The sequence below is a fragment of the Mus musculus genome, chromosome 9 (genome assembly GCF_000001635.26).
Source record: "Mus musculus strain C57BL/6J chromosome 9, GRCm38.p6 C57BL/6J".
Taxonomy (NCBI): domain Eukaryota; kingdom Metazoa; phylum Chordata; class Mammalia; order Rodentia; family Muridae; genus Mus; species Mus musculus.
This window is the reverse complement of record NC_000075.6, coordinates 66197157-66219780: the sequence shown is the minus strand read 5'-3', so window position 1 is coordinate 66219780 and position 22624 is coordinate 66197157. Positions and strand designations below refer to the sequence as shown.

At 47.0% G+C, this 22624-nt stretch overlaps 1 protein-coding gene across 1 annotated transcript in view; it reads right to left on the bottom strand.

The window, feature by feature from the left end:
* Positions 1-22624, bottom strand: part of Dapk2 (death-associated protein kinase 2) — a 114017-nt gene that overhangs the window by 52462 nt on the left and 38931 nt on the right. The gene's annotated exons all lie outside the window — the stretch shown is intronic.

The following is a 22624-nucleotide window of genomic DNA, read 5'->3' as shown; positions in this document are numbered from 1 at the left end:
CTCTCAGCCTCCATTTTGTCCCATATTGTTCCACCATCCCCCAAATGCCCGAGTAGCTCAGAAAGATTTATTAATCTGATAATGGCTTAATAAGGGGCCCGGTGGATCAAGAGCCCCAATGCACTTTCTTAGTGGATCTGGTGTAAAAGTTACACTTGTGAGAAACTCTGGGCATTTGTCCCAACCTTGGAAAATGGCATTGCATTTAAAGCATCCTATTTTTAGAACGTTCTTTAAAGAGACGATCTTCTAAATGAACTGGCTGACACAAATGAAATGAAGCCGAGCGAGCAAGCAAGCAGATAGCTGACAGCTAAACAGCCTGTCATAGCAGGCACTTGAGAGATGTCGCCAAAAACAAAGTCATTCATCCCTCCACCTTTGTCCTTCACTCAACACCGTCCGAGCATGTACCCTGTGCTGGCTGGTAAATAACAGGGGACAAAGGCAGAGGCAACAGGTGCAGAGGGAGCTCCCACCCCCAAGGGGGGAGGTCCCTAGGAGCTAGGCTTGGGGTCAAATTTATATTACCACTAACTCTAAAGTTTCAGCTATCCGGGCTCTAAGTATTGGCTCTGAGCTGTCCACACACTGGGGGCTGACACAGGTGGAGGAAGGCCAGAGTGAGCACATTCAATGCGATCTCTAACACAGATGGCCACTTGGAGCCACTCTAAGTGTTGGGGACATAAGGTCCCTGAACAGGTGCCAGCAAACACTTGACAAAGCTTTTGGTCCCAGGTGGCCTGAGTCTTAGCATCAGGGCCAAATATTCCTTTCCTTCTGGTACCTCAAGGGCTGCTGGCAGGCCTGGCATTTCTGGGTTCCACAAACTGTCCCCCCACAATCCTCAATAAGTAGATAGATGGAGAAAGTGAAACCTCAAGGCCTTTACGTTGTATACATGAAGGTGGTGGCACAGGAGCAGGTTTGACACCCAAATCCCCCAGTGCCCAGGTTCAAGTCACACTATACAAAGACCTGGGAACACAAAGTCACAAAGCAAAGCTAAAAGTATCCGGTCACCTTGACATCACATCTCCTTGGTCTTATGAGGGGAATGGAGACATTTTTCTGCCACGTGGCTGAAAAATCCCTTAAGTTCTCAAAAAGTGAGTGTTTGCTTTTGCCTCTTGGTTTCTCCAGGAGAAGAGGGTGCAAATGAGAAGTGAGTAAGGCAGGCTTACTCTCTCTCCCTCCAAAAATAAGCATTTCAAAAGTAGCAGACTAGGACCAAGCTAAACACCAGGCAACCGGGGTCATCTTGGGGCCTTTCGTCTCTCCTGAAGGGGCCTCAGCTCAGGCTCTGGGAGCAGCCGGAAGGCGAGCCGCAGTCTCAGGCTACCTTCCCCTTCCTTGCCTTTAGCTGTTTGGGGGAAGAGCAGAGAAAACTTTCCACTCGGCCCAGGATGCAATGACTGGGGTCTGGAAAACTGGGAAAGGTTTCAAGGTTAGACAGACCTGTTTCAGGGACTTCTTTGCCTGGTCATGCGGGTCAGGCCACTACCTGCTCTGAACATCCTTTTCCTGACCTATGAAATGCAAGTCATGATTCACTGGTAGACAGTTGTAAAGGAAACATTTGTACCCTTGGCTCACCGTCCGTAGGAACAGCTGGCATAGATGAGGGCTGACTAAGAGATACCTAGGGCTGGAAGTCACTGCTTCAGATGGTCTGGAATGCAGGGCCAGGGAATCAGTGTAATTTTAAAAGCGCCCTTCCCCCTGATGCCAGTGTACACCCAGATGTGGGAATACTCTAAACAATTAGTTGACTCTTTCAATTGAAGAGCAGTGGGGCTCAACCTTGGCAGCATTCTAGAGGCCCCTGGGGAATTTTAAAATGAAGGAGGTCTAGATTTCAAGTCCAGAGAATCTGAGTTAGGTCTGGTCTATGACCTGGAGATGAAGATACTTAACTTTTTTATCTTATTCTGGTTTTGTTTTTTGATATAGAGCCTGACTAGATGGCTCAGGCAGGTTGTAAACTCATGATCCCTGTACCCTAGCTTCCCGAATACAGACACCCCTGTGCTCAGCCCCTTGGTGGCTCTCTTAGATAGCTGGGCTGGGAACCATGACTTAGAACGGCTCTCCTTTAACTGCTGTGATAGTAACCTACTATCAAAACAGAGGCATAGGTTTTTTAGGATCCCCTGTGAAAGAGCCTGCTTCTACTGCCTTTATAGGTATCAGCAGTCAAGCTGCTGGCCTTGTTTTGTTTTGGTTTGGTTTTGGCTTGGTTTGTTGAGACAGGGTTTCTCTGTGTAGCTCTGGCTGTCCTGGATCTCACTCTGTAGACCAGGCTGGCCTCAAACTCAAAAAGAGCCATCTGCCTCTCATACATCACCACACCTGGCTCATATTTTCTGGCTTTATGCAAACTTTGGTCAATATATTGATGAACAGTGTGGGGGAGGGGAATGGGAGGAGTTAGAGAGGTGAGAAATGATGTAAATACTTCAGTGATTTTTTTTCCCTTTTTTTGAGACATGGCGGGTTTCTTGGTGTAATAGTCCTGGCTGTCCTAGATCTCACTCTGTAGACCAGGTTGGACTCAAACTCAGAGATCCACCTGCCTTTGTCTCCCCAGTGCTGGGGAAAAAAGGCATAGGCCACCCCCACCTGGGTAAAGAGTGGAGATACTGGAGTTTTCACCCAGGTAACTCATACATGCAAAGTATGCACTCTGCCACTGAGCTACATCCCCTAGCCATTGAAATTCTTAAAAAACAAAAAAACAAACAAACAAAAAAAACCCACAACCCTCTGTGTTTGTGGGGTGTGTGTGTGTGTGTGTGTGTGTGTGTGTGTGTGTGTAGAAGAGACAGGAGAGGAAATCACTCTAGGCTTTGGCAGTTCACATGCATAGTGGGCTATTCCATGGTCACTGCACATGCATAAAAGCAGAATCAGAGATAATCTTACTATACCCATCAGAGGGCACCTGTAAACTCAAGAGTAGGTGAAAACAGCTACAGGTCTTTGCCCCACGAAGGCTCTACAGCCAGAAGCTGAGGTCCTCACAGTACACACGAAACCAAGTTAGGGGGCTAGTGAGATGGCTCAGTGGTTAAGAGCACCAACTGCTCTTCCAAAGGTCCTGAGTTCAAATCCTAGCAACCACATGGTGGCTCACAACCACCCGTAACGAAATCTGATGCCCTCTTCTGGAGTGTCTGAAGACATCTACAGTGTACACATAAATAAATAAATAAATAAATAAATAAATAAATAAATACATCTTTTTAAAAAAGAAAGAAACCAAGTTAGGATATGGGGGTGAAGGGCAAATAGCAAGGGCTCCTCTAAGTTAGGACAGAGCCACTCAGTGTAAAATGCAGGGAGAGAGTAGAGCCTATCCAATCTTGGATTGTGTTAGAGGGAGCCAGCCACACCAGCTCAGAGACCTGCTAACACTCTGTCAGAAGACTCCAAAGAGCCTGAGTCAAAAGTGAACATAATCGAAAGCTTCCCCTTCATTCTCCAAAGTCCTGTCTCCGAGCTGGTGTTGGGAGCCCTGATCAACAGGGCTGAGTGATCAGTTACAAACTGTCGTCCGTGTCCTGCCAACACACTCTCACACAACTGTGGCAGGAACACCTCTTCCCAGGCAGAAGGCTCAGCTCCCAAAGTCAGAGCCTCAAGTATCCTATTTAACCCCCTTGTCCCCGGTTTCCTCCCTTTTCAAGGCGGTGTCCGCGTGCGCGCAAGCGTGGGTGTGTGTGTGTGAGAGAGAGAGAGAGAGAGAGAGAGAGAGAGAGAGAGAGAGAGAGAGAGAAAGCTGCTTCACCCAACTTGGAGGATTATTTGGGAAGTCATAATATCTGTAACAGGACTTGACTATCCAGATGAGAAGGAACAAGGTGTTGGCAGGTGGGAACTTAGTGCCTGAAGCTGGTACCAGCCATGTAGCAGGGTTTAGCAAGGGACAGTAAATTCACAAGACATAGAAGCTGCCATCCTTGCTCAGCCTACCCTCTTCTCAGGCAGAGGGCTCAGCTCCCCAAACACTCCACACCTGTTAGGGTAGGGCAGGGCAGGTCACCAACAGATAGGCCTAGCTATAGAACTTGGCTGGACCTGGTTGCACCTCACAAGGGCTCCCTGTTATCTGCCTAGGAGCCCCATTAAAAGGAGTATATTTTTAGATGGCATCTCAAGGTTTGGTAATGTCCCAACCCAATACCCAACACCACATGAAAAAGCCTGACTCAACCCTCTCAGACTCTGCACTGCCAAGAGAGAATAATCCCAGATGACCCAAATATCATACCATGAGATAGATTCATAAAGTTATGTGGGTACTGTTACATGTGCAGCTGCTCTCTATAAAGGCTAATTTCTATTGTAGGCTTTTATAATTATAGGTATATAAGTATACTTAAAATATATAAGTATAATTTAATTATTACTTATTTATTATTATCTTATTGAATATTATTCTTTTTTTAAAAAAAATACTTGAAGACACAATCTTGGTTCCATTTTCTAGACCAGAATATTGGGGGAGCTGGAAAGATGGTTCAAAGAATAAAATACTGCCCATGCAGACTTTATGATTTGTAATTAGATCCCTGGAACCTTAGAACCCAAAGATATGTGGAAGAAGAGAACTGACTCAACAGTGTGTCCTCTGACACACATGTCCATCACACTTCTCATATACACACAGTAAGAATAAATAAAAACGGGGGGGGGGTCGAAGAGGTGGCTCAATGAGTAAAGGTGCTGGCTGTTAGTTCTCAAAGACACACACACAGACACACACACCACACACACAGACACTACACACACATACACATCTCACTCAGTACCTGTGGCTTCTCCCATCACCCCTCATCTTTCTCCCATCCTAAGCCTCTCCCTCCCAAGGGCTGGCTCTGGCTCCCTTCCTCCAGCCTCTGACCCCTATATTACCAGCCATTCTGGTTATGCACTCTCTGAGTCTCCTGGTTCCCAGAAGCTCTGCTTGTTCCCCCTCCTCTCTTTTCTCCCTCTCCCTGCCCCACCTCTCATGACTGGGTTCAGCCTGGGACCTCCAAGATGCCTCTGGCTGTGCTCTCCCTCATACCTACAATAAACCTTCTCAGCTATATCCTAGAGAGGCCATGTCCTTATTTGTCCCTCACTTGTCACCAAGCCTCATTGGCTGCACTTGATCCCTGAGATCCAAATAATGGAAAGAAAGAACCAATTCCTGCAGGTTGTCTCTCCACATGTGTTGTGCAGTAGCATGCACGCACACACACACGCACGCACACACACACACACACACACACACACACACACACAGAGTACATCAATAACTAAATGTATGTCCTAAAGAATACTAAGGATTAAAAAAGGTAAGCAACTTGGCAGTTGGGTAAAGCGGTATAAACACAAGTCCTTGTCTCTCGACTCCAGCTTCAGGGTTCTCAAGGTAACTAAGCCTGCTAAGGGGTGCCAAGCAGTGGGGAGAGGGCCCACCACAGAGGGAAGGTTTGGTTTGCAGTACTGAGGATCAAATCCAGGGCCTCACTCATGCTAAGCAAGCACCCTACTGCTGAGCTAGTCTCTGACCTGATTTGTCTAACACTGCCAGCATGCAGAGATGATAAAAGGCAGGGTGATTATTTTTTTTTAACTAAATTTTATTGTTGATGTTAAATTCTCAAAAGACAACTCAACCCTTAAGCCACGCCTGCAGCAAGGGTAAGTGCTCCCACTGCCCACATACTCCCTCCTCTCGCCTAAGCCACGATCAGCCAGACCTGTTCTATCAACTCCCAGGGCCCAGGTGCTGAAGTTTTGTGCATCCTATGAACAGTGGGTCTAACTCATTCCCCTTCTCAACCAGCTCTCAGGCATCCATGAAGTGAGTGCCCCAAAGCCACCAGTTTATCAGGTGGAGCAGGGGCAGAGAGAGATGACTGAATCTTAAGAACATCACCCCGACAGAGGGTTCCCCCTCCTGCTTCCCCTCAGCCAGCACTGCAGTTCCTTTTCTCACCCTGCAGAACAATGGGCCACAGTTCCTCTGGAATTACCCAGCAGTCATTCAGGGCCATAGGGCAAAGGCAGTGCTTTGAAACTTCCACTCAAGGGACACCAGGTGCAGCCCAAGAGAGGGAATAGGACCTTCAGCCAGTGCAGTCTCGGAGACAGGAGCAGGTCAACTTACAGTCCCCAGGAACTGGATCAGCCAAATTATAAGGGGTGCACAGACACTCTGGAGATGACGTTTCTGAGGCCTCTCTGCACTCTACCTGGCTAGGTTCCAACGCTGGGCCTCTGAGGCCCTTTCCTTATCTCCCATAACCGCCCTCCAGCCAGGCTACTCCCATGAACTCTCTTGGCTGAGGCTATGGGTCAGTGGTAGAGTACTTGTCTAGCATGCCCCATGTTCAGGGTTCAATGGCCAGTACTGAAAAAATTGTGTGTGTGTGTGTGTGTGTGTGTGTGTGTGTGTGTGTGTGTGTGTATGTGTGTCCCCACACTACTGTAGCCACTAACCTGTTTCTAATCTTATATGTGTAAGTCTATAAACTACAACCACTCAAATTCAGAATTTAGAGTCCAAAGACCCAGGGTCTATTTCCAGTTTTGCTGAGTTTAGCCAATCGTGTAAGTCTCCCCCTCAGTTTCTTCGTACCTAACACAGACAGGAATGTTGCAGTTTTACCACATTGTAATGTGAATGAAAGGAGTCTGAAAGTTCCTGGTAAGGCAAGCTTCCGTGGGTGTAAATCCCCATTTCCCTGTAGCCACTGGATTGCCACAGCTCCATTTCCCAATCACGGTGGGTTCAGGAACTTGACTTAACCCTGATGAACCCCAACCTCAGCTTCAAAGTAAACGGTGCTGGAAGGCCATTGAAAAGCAAGGTTCCTCTGGTGGGACAGGACACCCAGAAAGACAGAGAATACTTTAGGACACTGGTATCTAAGTCAAGGCAGGCAGGAAACCATATAGTCAAGAAGCCAGAGTAGAGTAAAGAAACACAATATTGTCAGAAGTCAGAGAAGGAAGCAGGTGAGTGATAAAGGAGGGAGCAGAGCTTTGCCCAAAGCCAGGTGGGTGAGTCAGGAGGGAGACAGGGAGGGTGCAGCACCCACCTACAGCAGGTGGGATATCAGGGAAAACAGAAACAGCAGCCAAGAGGGAACTTGTAAATGGAAGAGGGCCCACAGCCATTCAAACGGGGCTTTTCTTCTGTCTGAGGAATGTTTTCCTTGTCCTGGGCCACATGGCTTAGACAGTTCTAGGCCCTTGACAATGGCTTTCACATTTATTTGGGTGTGGAGATGCCTCTCTCAGGCAAATACTTCACAGAGTACAATAGGTAAAACAGATAAGACACCATGTTTCTTTGTTGGGGGGAACACTCTGAGCCCACTCATCTACCACCCCCACACCTATGAAGCCTCCTCTTTAGAGGCTCTGTGGAACCCCAAAGCTCCTGGGAACCCAGTTTGAGAAGTAAACACAGGAGCATGAGTGTAGATGATCCCAAGGGAGTTTCCAGATGCAAATGACAACAGAAAGGAAGTAGAATACACTGAGGCTCGCCCAAATCATCTAGCCTTTTAAGAAGCATGCTCATCAAGGCAAACTCAGGGCCAAGAGAAAGAAACATGGGGCGGGAGAGATGGCTTGGCTTAGCAGTTAAAAGGAATACTGCTCTTCCAGTGGACTCATGTTTGGTTCCTACCATCCACAATGGGCAGCTCACAGCTACCTGTAACTTGAGCTCCACGGGGGGTGGGGAGGTCTGATGCTCTCTTCTGGCCTCTATGGGTACCTACGTTCACTCATACATACACATAAATAAATAAATACTAAAATAAATATTTTATTTTATTTTATTTTTCGAGACAGGGTTTCTCTGTGAAACCCTACCAGTCCTGTAACTCACTCTGTAGACCAGGCTGTCTTCAAACTCAGAAATCTACCTGCCTGCCTCCTAAGTGCTGGGATTAAAGGCATGTGCCACCACTGCCCGGCTAAATCTTTTTTTTTTTTTTTTTAAGGAATAAGAAATATGTGCAAGACAAGGATCAGGAATTTGAAATCTCCAGGGAACTTAAGCATGACCTACAAAATGTCCCCAGTCCCTAGTCCCCAGTCCCCAGTCACAGATGCTGTTGTGTGCAGGTCTGTGGCAGCTGCTTTCATGGGTTAGCTCATTTAATTCTCTGGCCCTACAGACGAATTTCCTTCCTCTGTCTTTTTTTTTTTTTTCCTGTTAGAAAAAAAAAAAATTCCTAAAGCACAAAAAGGAAGGAATTGTTGAGCAGAGCCAAGTGGCTCTGAGGGATGGTTACTGATTTTGAATCATAAGCACATTTTCACGCTGCTGTCAAATGAACGGGGGGTGGGTGAGTTGGGGGGTGGATGGGGGAGTGAGGGGAGAGGCACAGACACAAGTCCTAAAATAAAATAGGCCCAGTCCACATTAGACTTGACTATATAGGGAGATATTTTCATTGAAAACTTAGCTCAGCCCTCACTCAAAGTTCCCTTAGAGTTTACAGACTAGTCCATACAGAATAGATCTTTAAATGTGAGCTCGGGCTGTCCAGGATGGAAAGGACAGAGGTCCGATGGGCTGACTCAGTGTACATGGTGACCTGAGTTTGAACCCCAGAATCTCCTCGTTGGAAGGAGGAGAACCAACTGCTGCACAGTTGTCTGCTGACACCCACGTGTGTGCTGTGGCTATAGCCCACCCCATAAACAACAACAGCAACAGATTTAAAGAAAGCAAAAGACTTCAAAGAAAAGATGGAAAATCCAGGATACTTTGCCTGTTGCTGTGGAATATAAGGTCATCTCTCCTTAAATGCTAACACACTCAGTTTATCTTCTTGAATACCTCCCTCCCAACCTGCACACCCTCCCCTCTCATGCAGGCAGGCTCTCTGGAAAACCCTTCAATTCTTCCACACTGCATATAATTTGACAGGAGACTCCAAAGAGTTAACCTAATCCCTTCTCTGAGTAACATGTTCACATTTTAATGACTTAAAAAAAAATTAGTAACAAGCTTAGGCAAACATTGGGCAAGTAAAGAAACTACTTAGAGACAAAGGTTCTACACTCCCAAAACTCACCCTGGGTAGATGTGCCTGTGTGTGTCGGTGTGCTCAGATCACAACCCAAATGTGAATGTGTGTGTCGGTGTACTCAGATCACAACCCACTTTCTTCTGGAGATTTTGGTTGTTTGGTTGGTTTTAGTTTTTGTCACTGGTGCAAGCACATCCACCTATATCCCAGTCCTGTACACTGAATGCTAATGCCCAAGACATTCTTGTCCTGTAGCACAGGCTACCTGCAGCTTACCATTCTCTCCTCTCCACTGCCCTCGTGTGCCGGGTTAATGGCTAAGGAATTCTGGTTGAAACTCAACTGTTAGCAACCTATGGGTAGGTGCTATTTCCCAGAATTTCTGTGAACTTTCTATTCAGTTTGCTTCCACACCCATTATTTGGCAGTCACCTCTTCTCATCCATGCCCATTATTTGGCAGTCACCTCTTCTCAAAACCAAGTACTGTGAAGGTCACATGTGAACAAAGACAGGGTTAGGCATCTTGGCTCAAACACAAAATTCCAAGCTCTCTTGGGGCTTTAGATCTGTCATCGGAAAATAACATGCTGGACCAAATATCTCGTTTGGGTCCCTATCCTCATCCCATTTTATCCTGTTAAGATGCTCTGATTCAAGTCACTACATCACATGTATAGATCAGTAAGAAACACAATCCAAAGATGCACAAGCTGCTTCTAAGTTTCAATCATGGCGCATAGAATGCTGAGTCTGATCATGTAAGCCAACTCAATTTCAAGAGGCAGATGACCAGAGCTTCAGGTCAGCAGAGCAGATCTCAGACACTCTGAGATGTCCATGTGCCATCTATGAAGATGAGTCCAGGCAAACATGGAGCAATCTAACAACAGAAATACTGTGATAGCAAATGACCTGGACATTCATCCTAGCTCTCAACTCTCAAGAAGCTCTGAGAAGCCAAGAGAGTAAGGACTGCCATTTCATAGGGTTCATCCCAGCACAGGGTACAAGAAGGCTATGTAGCCAGCTAGTAGAAAAATGCCTACTATACACTAAAGAGGCAGGAAGTGTGGTTGGCAGCCTTGCTCCCCGAAGACAGCCCATGATGTTACATGGCACTTCACTATCAGATTTCCTTAAAAAAAGAAAATGTGAGATGGCTTAGTGGGTAAGAGCACCCGACTGCTCTTCCGAAGGTCTGGAGTTCAAATCCCAGCAACCACATGATGGCTCACAACCATCCGTAAGGAGATCTGACTCCCTCTTCTGGAGTGTCTGAGGACAGCTACAGTGTACTTACATATAATAAATAAATAAGTCTTTTAAAAAATGTTCATGATTTTTCAAATTCATAAAAGTTTATTATCTTTAAAATAGAATTATACTCATTAGTGTGTCTCTGTGTATGTGGAAGTCAGAGGCCAGTTGGCAGCAGTCACTTCTTCTTGTGGGCTCCAGGAATCAAATTTAAGTCACCAAGCTTGGTACCAAGTGACTCTCTGTCTGCTGAGCCTGCTTGCTGGTCCACATGTTCATTATTTTAAAGAGGAGGAGGAGGGAGATGAAGTAGAAGAGAAATATGGAGAGCAGAAGGGAGAGAAGGAGGAGGGAGATGAAGAGAAGGAGGACAGAGAGGAGGAGGAAGAAGAGGAAAGGGGAGAGGATGAGGGGGAGGGGAAGAGGGACAGAGGAGGAGGAGGAAGAGGAGGAGGAAGCTAAATATTTCCCTTCATCTTATCTTCCTGAGGTGAGGTGCTATCATTTGGGGATCTGCTCTCTTAGAATTTCTGTTTTTAATGAATACCCTCTAGTCATCGTCTTCATCGTCATTGTCCTCCTCCTCTATCTCTTCTTCCTCTTCCGTCTCCCTTTTTCTTGATACTGGGGGTTGAAGTTAAGGTTTCACATGTGCTAGGGAAGCCCTTTGCTGAGCTATGTCCCCAGCCAGCTCTTTTCCCTCTTTTTATCTTGAGATGGTCTCATAAACTCATCAGTCAGGCATTGGATCCCCTCCTGAGAAGTCAGAACTGCAGGCCTGCCCCACTAAGCCAGCTCGTGTTAGAAGGAAGATGATGCTATATATACAACATCACATCTTTTTTTTACTGCGTGTGTGTGTGTGTGTGTGTGTGTGTGTGTGTGTGTTGCTGCTGTTGTTGGCAATAGGAACTGGCTACTCAGCCAAGGTCAGCTGAGATTCTAGTATGTGCCATCATGCTCAGCCTTATTGTCTATTAACAATAGACGGTGAACATTTCTCTAATTGTTCTATTGGGCTCCTTGTGTTTTTCTTATTATTTTTAAAAAGCTCTTTACATGCTACTGATACTAGACCTATCAAATGTGCTCAAATATTCCCTTACTTTCTGATGGCAGAATCGTTCCAGGCTTCCATCTTTAAGGGGGCACTAGGTCTTTGGGCACTCACACGGAGTCCTTTCCTCAAAGCCACTGCTCCTGGCATTGTGAAGGCCAAATGAAGGCAGAACTGGCATCTGCACATGGTCTTCCAGCAAAGCCCAATGGCCTACAACCAACCTGACTCCCTTTTTGGATATAAAGCACCTCCATCCCTGACTTATATATCAAATTGTACAATGTCCTTTCGGGTTGTTGGTTTGTTTGTACTGGTTCTACTTAAAAAAAAACCAAAAAACAAAAAACAAAAACAAAAACAGGGTCATGCCATGTAGCCCAGGCTAGTCTCAAAGCCATGGCAATCTTTCTGCCTAAACCTCTGCTGGTTTTACAGGTGTGTTCCACCACACCTGACTTGAAACATTTATTTGAAGTGGGAGAGGGGATGTTTCCTAAGCACAAAAAAAAAAAAAAAGGTTTTAACATGGTTGCAGAATTGCTAGCCCTCCATTTGTGCCTGGAAAGGCTTGGTCTGACATCTAGCCCATGGCAAGACCTAACCTCAGCTCCATCTTGCTCAGAGAATCCCTGGGCTGCAGAGAGAAAGGGGATTTTGACTGAAGTGCTTTGATTCTTTCTGGTATCTGAGGTCCATGGGAAAATTCCTTCAAAGCAGACAATAGCCTGAGAGTGATGAGGTAGGTGTCTGGCAGAGCGTTGGGACCATGCTCCTGAGCGAGCTTTGTACGTATGGAGTACCCATTGTGTGCCTAAGGTAGGAAGACAGCAACCCTGTCCTCAAGGACAAAGGACAGTAAGTTCAGCAAAGGGAGGCCTTCTGAGGGAAGGAGCAGGGAAAGTCCTCCAGTATTTAATGGTTCCCTGTGGATAAGGGATAGGCCTTTGTTCATCATTGCATCCCAGTACCCACGCTCAAGACCATCCATTGAGCTGATATTCAGTAGGCATTATAGATGCTAAAGTACAATGATGAACGATAGCCACATTGGTCATTCGGGATTTGACAGCTATAGCAGGAGCATGCTGGTCCTCAGAATGTTCCTGAACAGCAAGAGCTGCTGTGTGGAGGATGCAGAGCTGACAGAGAAACCACCCGTTGTCCTCGTGGTCACAGTAATCTTGGCTACTTCTGGATGGGCTTCCAAGAAACATCCCTGGGTCTCCACTGAGGCAGGTCCATCACCCAGAGCAATGCCAGGCGGGCCTAGCCTCTGGCAGAAAGTCTGAATTGGAGAAAAGATCGTAGCAGATGGCCCAAGGGAGACAGTATGTCCTTTGGCTGTCCTGGGTCCAGACATGTTGAGACGAAACCTGGCTCCTCCCTCTGCTCCTGAGGGAAGCCTAGACCTGCTAATGCTCGAGATAAGGCTGGAATGTGCCTGTCTGGCCAGCCTGGGCTTGTGTGACAGCCAGGAACTGACTGTGCTTGAGTCTTTCTCACTGAGGGTAGGGGGAATTTTCCTGGCATACTGACGGGTAGGAAAGGGCAGCCTGTAATCATGATAGAAATGTCTGCTCTGAGCCATGAAATTTATCTTTATCAATCGGAAACTATTCCCCATGCACCATAGGTCTTCTAGACCCCAGGACTGGCATGCACTACTCTTATATATTTACTTACGTAATCCATCTAAAGATTTAGGATTTTTTTTTTATTGAGATAGGGTCTCACATAGCCCAGGTTAGCCTCAAACTCACTCATGTATCTGAGGATAACCGTGCTCTCCTGACACTCCTCTCTCCAGCTCCCAAGTGCTGGGGTTACAGGCATGAGCTGCTGTGCCCCACTTTACATTCATGCAATTCTAGTATTAAATTTCTTCCTCTGTTCTACAAGGTAAATGTGTTCTTTTCATTACATAGGAAGAGAAACTGAAGCTGGAGGCGTTTATGATTCTTAACATTTCCTTGTGTCAGGTGCTGCCCAGGGCACTCACGGAGATCAACACATTTAATCTTCATGACAACTTTTGAGGGGGTTGCCATCCCTACCAAAGGACCAAGAAATTCATCCAGCACGCCACTACCAGCTAAAAAAACAGAATCATTGTGCAGTTTTCCTCAGAGTCTATTCCACATCTGAGCACTCCATACCCTGGGAGGACGGCTTATTAAACTTTGTGATACCAACATGGGTTACCTCAGCCACCTGAAAGCAACTGTGGCAAAGAGGAGGTTGGGGTGGGATAGGGGGTGAGGCTCAGCAAGAGACAAAAGGCAACATTAAAGGTCAGGGCTCACTTAGGTCTCAGTTTAGGTAGAGAGGGAAAATATTATTGGGTGTGACATGTACCCATCCCGTGCCCGGACAGTTAGGCTTGAAGGCAGTGCCAAAGCTCAGACCGACTCCGAGCACACTTAGAGGAGCCAGGCGGGAGTGGCAGCCCCAGAGGCGCCCGAGAGCCACTAATTGGCCATGGTGATGACAGAGGAGATGGCACAGCCGCTTTGAGCTGCCTGCCTGGCAGAGGCTCTGGCTGCTGCTGGCAATCTGGGCAATCAGGGCTGTGTGGGAAGGGAGTGTGGAGAGAAATCTGCAGGCTTCTGAGAGGACTGGGGCCAGGTCCTTCTACCTCCACCTTGCCCTCTAGGCTTATGGGCATGGGGCGTCTGGTGTGGATCTACCCAATCCAATCCATGTAAGGGTGGGGTTGAGGAATAGCTTGGGAGAAGAAGTGAGCTGGGTCCATTGAATTCCTGTGGGAAACATCCTCCACTCTGCAGTCTGTCAGCACGGCCATTGGGATTACTGTAATTGATTGAATCATGTTGTCATTCTAAGAGATGAGATCTTATGTAGACCAGGCTGGCCTCCAACTTGCTATGGACTGTAGAATGGCTTGGCACTTCTCATCTTCCTGCTCCCACCTCTCAAATGCTGGGGTCACAGGCATGTGTCACTGTACCCAGTTTATTCAGTAGTAGCTATCTAATTCAGGGCTTCGTTCATGCAAGGCAAGTGTTCTACCAGCTAAGCTACACCCCTAGCCCCTGTTTCAGTGACCTTGCCTTACAGTGCCTCCGGGGCTGACTTTAGCCATGTGCACAGTCACTGTCTCTCCCCATGCTTGCTTCCTGAGCTAGTGGACCCCATGTCGATAGCAGTGTAAGTCGTCCTTAAAGTTCCTCCTGGTCATGTGTGCTCAGGATACAGAGCAAACATAACAGGAAGCACACAGTCAAATTCAAACTGGAACAGAAAAATAAAGATTGAAAGCAGAAGCCAGGGATGATGGCGTGCACCTGCATTCCTACCACTCGGGAGGCTGAGGCAGGATCATTTTAGGTTCTAGGCAAGCCTGGGCTACATAATGAGCCCCTACACTTATTTTGTTTAAAAAACTATAAACCCTCTAAGGATTTTGATTTGGCAAACAGTGATAAGGCCTGGACGCCTGAATATTAACACATTCCTTAGGAGAACCTCAGGAACACCAGTGTGGAAGGAAACAGACCCAAGATCTAAGCCACCAAGACAACAAAGGGAGTTAAGAGAAGGAAGGGTGCCAGCTTTTCTAAGCAGGTTATCATGGCATAGTCATAATTTCTGAAAGAAAGCCATTATGGGCACATTGTAACAATGCGTGCTGCAGGCTGGGCATAGTGGCACATGCATATAATCCCAGAACTTAGGAGGGAAATGTAGGAATATCAGAAGTTAAAACCAAACTTTGTCTACATGGTGAGTTCAAAGCCAGCCTGTGGTCTATGAGACCCTTGCAAGGAAGCAAGCAAGCAAACAAACAAACAAACAAGCAAATAAGGGTCTGTTCCATGTGGAACATAGATGATTACTATGAATTTGAATCCATCTTGAGTTACATAGTTACATAGTGAGATCCTATCTATCTATAGATAGATAGATAGATAGATAGATAGATAGATAGATAGGTAGATAGATAGATAGATAGATAGATAGATAGATAGATAGATAGATAGCCAGGCATGGTGGTGCATGCCTAGCATCCCAAAACTTGGAGTTCAAAGCAGAATATACAAAATAGATCAAAGTAAAGATGCTTTGGTTGAAAGGGAAAAACATAGTCACTTGACCACTATGTGCATATGCATGCATCCACACATGCACACATGCACACAGCCATATATACGGAATAGCCCCTAAGTCTATACCACAGGGCAGTATGAAAACTACAGTACTACGGTGGGCCTCCCTTCTACCATAGCCTCCTGTGTTCAGTGGACACCTGTGATAGACAGCAAGGAATCTCTTCCCCATCCCCAGACAGACACATCGACTGCAGGAGGACCTACCTAGCACTGACCCCAGAGGTTTCCCTACACCTTCTGGGGGCATCATCTACAAAGAGAGAGTTCTAGAAAGGCTCAGAGGTTCCCTAAGTGGCAGGTTCTGAACTGGAGGGACCAAAGGAGAGGAGGATCCAGTGTTAAAACTCCTAAAACCACAAATAACTAACATTTGGGTTAGTAGTTATGTATCCATTAATATCAATTAATTGCATCCATTCCTACCAAAAGGTAGAACTCAGCTAAGCTAGTAAACTAAAGGAGTGTGTCTCTGTGTGTGCAGTGTGTGTGTGTGTGTGTGTGTGTGTGTGTGTGTGTGGTGTCTGTGTGTGTGTCTGTGTGTGTGTTTGGGGGGGTGGTTCCCACTGTGTAAGTGGCTAGCCTGGAACTTGCTATATAGACCAGGCTGGTCTCAATCTCATAGTGACCACCTGCCTCCGTGTTCAGTGACACTAAAGGCATGTGCCACCACACCTAGCTTGTTAAAGGAACTTTTATGTGGGAGAAAGGAAGACTACTGTTGGTGGCAGGGGAGTATATGGTACAGGGGAGAGAAAAGAATCTGAAAGCCTCACAGGGGTGGGAATATGGGTGCTGTGTGACTCTCCCTTTCAGCCAAGGCATCTTTGACTTCCTTTATATACGCTGCTTTAGGCTCTGAGGTCCAGGATGACAGACATTCACCGCCATGCCTCACTTTTCATTACTGTTATTACCCAAATACAGTCTCACTATGTAGCCCAGGATGGGTTCAAATTCACTGTAACTATCCATGCTCCATGTGGGTCCTTAGGTGCTAGAGAGCAGCACGTGGGTATCCAGAAACCAGCAAGCTGGGCATAAGTGAGACAAAACATGTTGGAAGAACATAGCAGGAGCCGGGCGTGGTGGCACACACCTTTAATCCCAGCACTCAGGAGGCAGAGGCAAGTGGATTTCTGAGTTCGAGGCCAGCCTGGTCTACAAAGTGAATTCCAGGACAGCCAAGGCTATACAGAGAAACCCTGTCTCAAAAAAGAAGAAGAAGAAGAAGAAGAAGAAGAAGAAGAAGAAGAAGAAGAAGAAGAAGAAGAAGAAGAAGAAGAAGAAGAAGAAGAAGAAGAAGATAGCAGGGAGGGGCTGAGCTTACATTCTCTTTGAAGAAGATAGTGCATCTTCTTCTTCAAAAGTTATAAGTCAACACGCCTCACTTCCACCCTCTGAAAACAGCAAACAAAAATGTACCCAAACCCCAAAACCATCCAGTCTGCCTGCATTCTGCTGCCCCGCACGAACAGATACTAACAGGAGGAACTGACCTGTTCTGTTATCTCTAGATCACTGAGGGGCCATGGGGAAATGCGGCATGCCTCTCAAGAGGACAGTCACCATATTGATGGTGCAAGTTCCTTCCTTCCTCCTCCCAACCCCAGATGGGGCTCAAACACTCATAGTGTGCTTCAGCCTCATTAAAATTCACAGCAAAGGCCCAGGCTGGGAAGACAGCATCCTCTTCCCACCAGATGTGGATGCGGGCCTGGACCTTTCAGAAAACCTCGTGTTAGGGCTCAAATAGGTCAGTACTGTGCTTGGCCCTGCGCTGCATTTCCTCTCCTCCCCCAGCCCCGCACACTGGCACCCTGAGAGCACTGTTCACCTTGGTCATGTAACACAGTGTTCACCTGGGGGCTTCTCAGAAAGGCAGAGCCTGAGGCCTTGCCCACCCCTGCTGAGTTAGAATCTGCACGGACTTCTGTGGTCTGTGTGCACATTAAATCATGAGAAGCAGTTTTGACAAACAGGGAGGCCTGAACCCACTGCCTAGTGAAAACCTGGGTACCCTCAGATTCACTCCTAACCCCTTCAGTTTGGACCCTCTTGCTGAAAACTCTGCTCTCCTGCCCTGGTAAAGCCAGTATCATGAGCAAACAAATTAATATGTAGCTGTTGAATGACTCCTATGGATGAGAAAAACTTCGACAGGAACCACCATTCAATGGCTTCACCTAAGCTCTCTAGCTGCACACCCAGAAGCCCTGGAAGGCTGCTGAGGATGGGGCTGCTGAGTCCTGTTCCAGGGGAGCCAAGGTCGTGAGCCTTCGAGTACCAGCCTCGACATGGTAATTTCATGTCACAGAGTGGAGATATCACAGCTCAACGGGGGCTAGCTGCTGTTTACAGGAAAGGATAGGAAGTGCTTAACGTCTTCTAGTGGCAAAGTTCATCAGCAACGCCCTTGATTGGACTTTCTTGGAAATAGGAGTCAGCTTTCTCAAGGGAGTAATGCCTTGTACATGTGCTCTGACTAAATGCTTCTGAAGGCAGCAGGTTTTGAAGGGTTTTCCACAGCAATTTGCACACCATGATCAGTAAATGTTTTAAATTAATGAATTAATAGATGAACAGATAAATGACTAATGGGAAAGGTGATCAGAGCATATCCTAAACTTCCAGCCTCAGTTTCCACTTTTATATGATGCCTGCCTATGTGAGTCTGATGTGAAGCCAACATGATAACAAAAAAGAGATCATTTTAATAAAAGACCTGATGCAGAACAGCATGCATAGACATATAGCTAACTGGAAGAGTGCCAGCAAGATGGCTCAGTGGGTAAAGAGGAGGCTTGCAGCCAAGCCTGGTGACCTGAATTCAGTCTCCAGGACCCAAATGGTATAAGGAGAGAACAGACTTCAACAAATTGTCCTCTTACTTCTACATGTGACAAACCTCTGTCCCTCAAATGAACCCATGCCCATCATTTAATCTCTAAAGTGTCATCCCAGCTTTAGTGCCAGCACTCAGGAGGCAGAGGCAGGCAGACCTCTGTGAGTTCAAGCCCAGTCTGGTCTACATAGGGAGTTCCAGGCCAGCCAGGCCTATATATGAGTCCCTGTCTCAAAAAATAAATAAATAATAGACAAACAAACAAATAAATAAAGTTAGTGAACAAAGAAATAAGTAAGAAAGTAAGTGTCCTTTCTGCTGGGTGTAGTACATACTCATACACCCATTACTCAGAAGGTAAAAGCAAGAGGCTCAGAAATATAAGATTTCCCTCAGCTTCATGGTGAGTTTGATACTAACCTGGGCTTATGAGACCCTGCCTTGAAATCAACGAAAATTATTTTTTAAAAAATTCAAATGCCATTCCTTACAGTCTTGATTTTTTTTTTGACAGAATTACCTAATGGATGAAACTAGGAGAGAGAGAAAGAGAGAGAATTATGAATGGAGCTGAATCATAAACGAGTTCTTCATTAACTCCCCACAACAGGAATTATGGGATCTGGAGGCTGGGCAAGGAAGGGGAGACATGATAAGAAGTAGGGAGGAGCCAGCCCCGGAAGAGAGGTTGCCAGGTGAGAAGGTAAAGGCCCTGCTTTTTTTACTCCTAAAGGGCAACTCAGGTCTGGAGAATATCTTGGACTCTCTCTCCAGTGACTGAGCAAAGCCAGCAACACTCCAAAGGGTGTGAAACTAATCTCCATCCACAGGAAGGTTTATAAGCAATGAGCTCCATCATAGCCACGGTGCAGCCTTGGCAGAGGCCTTTGGAGACTGCAAGATAAGCAAACGTCCTATGAAGTGTCTGACGTTTCCAGATCACAAACCTACTGCTTCTATGCTAATAGAGAATGGAGTCTAGAACCTGGGTTTAGCCTGCTGAGAAGGCAAGAGCCAACCGACCATATCCCCCAGGCCTTAGTTTAAGGGTGACGAGGGCTTGAGAGATGGCTCAGTCAGTGAAGTGCATATGCACGAGGGCCTGAGTTTGGATCCCTAACACCTGTAAGGAGCAGGCACAGCAGTGGATGCCGTAATCCTAAACTGGAAGATCACTGGGGTTTGATGGCCATTCGATCTAGCCGAGTCAGCAAGTTCCAGGCTCAATGAGAGACCTTGTCTCAAAAAATAAGACAGCAACTAACATCTGATGGGCAGAGTACTGAGTTCTGAGAGTTTAGGCTCCTAATGGAATTCAGGCTTCCAAAGATTCCTCCCACCCCACCCCCTCCCCATATTTTCAACAGGTGGAAGTGGGGTTCTTTGCTAGTCTCCACAGACTCTGATGGCTGGCTGAGGGAAGGGACTCTTTCATCACATCTACGTTCTGGGCCCTTTGTATTGGAGCCGGGCTTTTGCACAGACTCTGAAGAACACACACAAGCACAGCGGGCACGTGCAGACCTGCATGCAGCACTCAGGACACAGGCCAAGGATCTAGTAACTCTAAGCCTCGCTCTCCCTTTCAGCAGCCAGGGTTTGTTCTTTGACCTCAGATCTTGGCTTCAGTGCCAAAAGCAATGTGTGCCCGCCTGTCTTCTCTTTAAAACATTAACTCTTCCTACTGCCAGGTCGCCTTCGAGGTGAGACTTTTCAGAAGCTTTCAGAGCTCTCTTACACCGAGTAAGGAAGGTGGCTGGGAGAGAAGCCCTCATTCCCAAACAGGGAAATGGATCCCCAGGCTGCAGCTGTGCTTCGTGCTGCATCCGTCACTGCGGCCTAAGACCTGACCTTAGGAGGACAAGACCATGTTTCTGACAGGACAATGGCATGCTGCCATGGAACCCCCAATCCACCCTATGGGGGTCTTCTGCAGTGTGGTCTCAGGAAAGCCAAGCTCACCTCAGGAAGGACACACCATCCTTTCATGGCAAACCATCCTATCTGATTTCAGGCTCAGTGTGTAAAGCCACATGCTTCAGACAGGGAAGTAAACAGCCAGTAGAAAGCAGAGCAGGCACTTACCCTTCTTTGACGGAAATCCCACAGGCTAGCCCAGGAACTCCATACTAGCTCAGGAAAAAGTACTGTTGTGTCTTATAAAAAGAACCAGGATGTGTTTGATAGAGCCAGGTATGGTAAGGTGAGAGAGATGCCTTGGCGGCCCATACTGAGGAATCCCTTCCCGCTGAGGTACCAGCCACACATGGGTAGAGTGTAAAATGGAGTTTATTGAGGGCATGGGAAGAAAATGAGAGGGGAGTAGAGACAGAGACAGAGACAGAGGGAGAGACAGAGACAGAGGGAGAGGGAGAGGAGGAGGAGGAGGAGGGGGAGGAGGAGGAGGAGGAAGGGAAGGAGGAAGGAGAGGAAGAAAGGGATCAAGGAGACAAGAAAGTCAGAGAGAGAAGGGACAAAGAGAGGGAGGAGGGGCCAAACAGCCCCTTTTATAGCAAGCCAGGTCTACCTGGGTGAGTGGAGCCTAGAAGGAATGCTAACTAGTACAGCTACTGGAGAAGGAGTGGGAAGGGATGCCTACAGCAACTCAGAAGGAAAGAGGATGGCTATGTGACCTTCTGAGACAGGAATGAGGCTGTCTGCCCAGAGTCTCTTCTACCTGAGGCCAATAGCAAACTGCGAGACAGATGGCTGGAGGTAGGAAGGGAAAAACTGAGACACTCTCTGGCCCACAGGGGAAGAGAAATGAATCATTAGCATTTGATCCAGGAGTGGGACCAGTTTCCACAACAAAACTATTGAGACAGCCAGATATGGTGGAATACACCTTTAGTCCCAATACTGCAAGGCAGAGGCAGGCTGATCTCTGTGAGTTCAAGACCATCCTGGTCTACACAGCCAGTTCTGGGCTATCCACAGATATATCCTGGGGCTTTGTCTCAAAAAAACAAAACATAACAAAGCAAAACAAAAATACCCTCTAAGGCCTGGGTAGAACCAGCCAGCTGCTATGGCTCTTCCTGAGCCAACTCCTATTACCCCCAAGACTTTAGGTACCAGCCTGTCACTCTAATGTACAGTCTCCCCAGGCCAGCTTGACTTCAGGCCATCACAGCAGCACCTACCACTATGTACCCGTGCCAGGTCTGCCACATGTAACTTTTGTCAGTTTATTAAAAAGGAGGCAAGGGAGATGGTTCGTCTCTTAAGAGCACACTTGCAGGGCTGGGCATGGTGGCACACACTTTTAATTCCAGCACTCGGGAGGCAGAGGCAAGTGGATTTCTGAGTTCGAGGCCAGCCTGGTCTACAAAGTGAGTTCCAGGACAGCCAGGGCTACACAGAGAAACCCTGTCTCGAAAAACAAAACAAAAAAAATCGCACACTTGCTGCTCTTCCAGTGGCCTGGAGTTTGATTCCCAGCATCCACATTAGGCAGTCCACAACCACCTGTAACCCCAGGTACAAGAGATCAAACCCCCTCTCTGGCTTCTATGGGAACCTGCACACATGCCTACATACACTCATATACATAGGCATAAATACAATTTCTTTTTAAGTCAGGAACCAAAGAATCCGCACCAAACATTGGGCCTTGCAGGCTTCCAAACAGACCAGTTAGAAACCAGAAGCCAACATGGCCTCTTCCTCCTTCTATCATGACCTGGTCTATATGGTGTATGTCAGCTCTTGGCAAGTCATAGTCTGAATGAGCCATACCTAGTTTGAATGCCACCAGACTTGTGATTGGCAGCTTGGTCCCTGTGTGGTGGATCCAGTCATTTAGAAGTGACTGGATCACGGTGGCTCTGACCTAATCAAAGCGTCCATCCACTGAAGGATTCATAATTTGGTGGCATGACTGAAGGTGATAGTAGTTTCTGGAAACAAGGCCTTGCTGTTACAAATAGGCTACTGAAGATATGTTCCTGAGGATGGAATCTTGCACCAGCCTTTCCCTGCCTTCCTGGATGCTACAAAGTGGGCAGCTCCTCTGCCACATGCCCCTGGCACCATGATGCCATGCTCAAAATCTCTCCCCCTTCATGTTGTTTCTCTCTGGCATTTGTCTCAGCCAAGAAGAGCTAACATCCGTCTCTAGCTGGGGAAGACAGCCTCAGTATCTTTATTAAGATCCCCACAGAAGGGCTGGAGAAATGACCGGTTAAGAGCACTAGCTACTCTTCTGAGGACCCAGATTCCACACTAAATAATCCCCAGCATCCACACAACAGCCCACAAGTGTCTGTAACTCCAGATCC